This window comes from Heptranchias perlo, unplaced genomic scaffold (genome assembly GCF_035084215.1).
Source record: "Heptranchias perlo isolate sHepPer1 unplaced genomic scaffold, sHepPer1.hap1 HAP1_SCAFFOLD_296, whole genome shotgun sequence".
In the NCBI taxonomy this organism is placed as follows: Eukaryota; Metazoa; Chordata; class Chondrichthyes; order Hexanchiformes; family Hexanchidae; genus Heptranchias; species Heptranchias perlo.
The window spans coordinates 37,501-40,000 of NW_027139308.1; the positions used below are offsets into that span (position 1 = coordinate 37,501).

Genomic DNA, 2,500 nt, shown 5'->3' on the forward strand with positions numbered 1-2,500 from the left:
TCCCCAGGACTTCCTTCTGAACACCTTTGTCGTTTCAGCGAGGGCCAAAAGCCTGCCTGTGAAAGGGAAGGATCAGCCGGTCAGCCCCCTGCTGGTCGCTGCTGCCAGTGCAGCAGGCGTGCGTGTGTCCTCGGCCTCGTGTCCAGGTCCCTCAGGGACTTGAGGCAGCTCTCCCCGGTGGTCTCGTGGTCAGGACCGGGCTTCGAATCCCAGTCGGGGGGGGATGACTTTCTGCTGCAGATTAATTGGCATGAAGGAAAGTCTCCCCTCCTGAGCGTAAAGCTCCACCCTCACCACCACCACCACCGCCTTTTCCTCCCCTTGACAAACGGACAGACAGACAGACAGACAGACAGTCAGTCCAGTTCGGGAGCGCAGCTTTCATTAAGCAATGGCATTTGTGACAACTCATCGTCTGACAGGTTGATGATTTCCCCACACGCCTCCTGCCGAATAAAAGGCTCACCCTCCCGGACACTACCCCCAGAATCACCCACCCCCCCCCCCCGGGGTGAATATTAAGCCCGAGAACACCGACTGTAACCAACCGCAGTGAAAAGTTGAAGTGGCAACTCATTAACCAGATTTATTTTGGGCAACTCATTAACCAGATTTTTTGTTCATTTGGTTTATGAGTTGCCAAGTGTAAATCTGGTTAATGAGTTGCCACTTCAACTTTTCACTGCGGTTGGTTACAGTCGGTGTTCTCGGGCTTAATATTCACCCCAGGGGGGGTGTATAGCGGGCGATGGCCGGTGTGGAGTGCGTTTTTTGGGGGTTGATTTTCACTTTGCCTCGCTGGTGGAATTTGTGGGAGGCAGGCAAGGGGATTGGTGTGGGCTGGTGGGCGGCAAGGGAGATGCTTGCTTCGGGGTGTTATCCTCACTTTGGTCCGCTGGTGAGAGTAGGCAGCGGCAGGCTGGCAGGCAGGCAGGCAAGTGTGATGTAGTGTGGGGTGCAGTGCAGTGCAGTGCAGTGCTGCCCTGTCGTTTATGAAAGGTTGTAATGACACTGCTTTGCAGCTGACCATGTCCACTGATTTGTGACGCCCGTATGGAGGCTGATATCTCAGGAGGGCCGAGGCCGATTTCCTCCGGGGACGGCTCGTCGCGTGCGGCAGGACGAGGCGCAGCGGACGGTACCGAGCGCTCGGAGGTGCGGCGCTGCCCGCCGGAGGTACAGCGAAAGGCTGCAAACCGCTTTCCGCCTGCTAACTCGGCGGCCGTCAGACCGACCGACTCCGCTTTACCACCGGAGCTAGAGTCGGGCAAGGGGCACCGAAGGGTACCGGAAGGATCGCGTTCGCACGACGGGAAGTCGACTAGCGGGCCGCCGAAAGCGAGCCGGGGGCCCCCGGTTTTTCTGTCCCACCTGGAGACTGATATCTCAGGAAGGCCGAGGCCGATTTCCTCCGGGGACGGCTCGTCGCGTGCGGCAGGACGAGGCGCAGCGGACGGTACCGAGCGCTCGGAGGTGCGGCGCTGCCCGCCGGAGGTACAGCGAAAGTCTGCGAACCGCTTTCCGCCTCCTCTCACCGCACGGCTCTCCTTTTCACCCACTGGCGGATTTTCACCCTCCGACTGCTCGCTACCGTCCGCTGCGCCTGGTCCGGGCCCTGTCCATTGTCATGTTAATGGCAGGGCGGGGCAGGACTGCTTTCACCAGGAACCCGGTTTTCTGGGTCAGAGGTTCCAGGGGACCTGTTTTGTGCGGACTTCCCTGTGTCCGTCCCTCCATGCCTTCCCCCCAGGACTTCCTTCTGAACACCTTTGTCGTTTGAGCGAGGGCCAAAAGCCTGCCTGTGAAAGGGAAGGATCAGCCGGTCAGCCCCCTGTTGGTCGCTGCTGCCAGTGCAGCAGGCGTGCGTGTGTCCTCGGCCTCGTGTCCAGGTCCCTCAGGGACTTGAGGCAACTCTCCCCGGTGGTCTCGTGGTCAGGACCGGGCTTCGAATCCCGGTCGGGGGGGGGATGACTTTCTGCTGCAGATTAATTGGCACCTCTGAAAGAAAGTCTCCCCTCCTGAGCGTAAAGCTCCACCCTCACCACCACCACCGCCACCTTTTCCTCCCCTTGACAAACAGACAGACAGACAGACAGGCAGACAGTCAGTACAGTTCGGGAGCGCAGCTTTCATTTGGAAGCAGACCCTGCTTGTTTAAAGTCAACGACGCCAAGTTATTTTGCACTTTGAATTATATCGCTCCGTGCGAGCGGCACTCAGCCTTGGAGAAGAAAAAAATACCACTGAGCTGAGAAAGTTCTTTTTAAAAAGGTTTCCTTCCACAGCAGCTCTGAGTGAGAGAGAGAGAGAGATATCAGCTTTATTCTCAGTAATAATACACACACACACACACACACACACACACACAGAGACACTGGGAAAGAGCTGATTTTCCTTTTGAATATCTCCCCACGGGGAGCTGCACCGTTCCCAGAAACACTGCAATACTGGGTCGATGCGTGGAGTGGACGGAGCAAGCCCCTATTCCATCTCCCTGTTC

General features: G+C 57.6%; 1 pseudogene; it reads right to left on the minus strand.

Annotated features, from left to right (window-relative positions):
- Positions 1–2,414: 2,414 nt before the first annotated feature.
- Positions 2,415–2,500, minus strand: part of LOC137311103 (U2 spliceosomal RNA) — a 117-nt pseudogene continuing 31 nt past the window's right edge.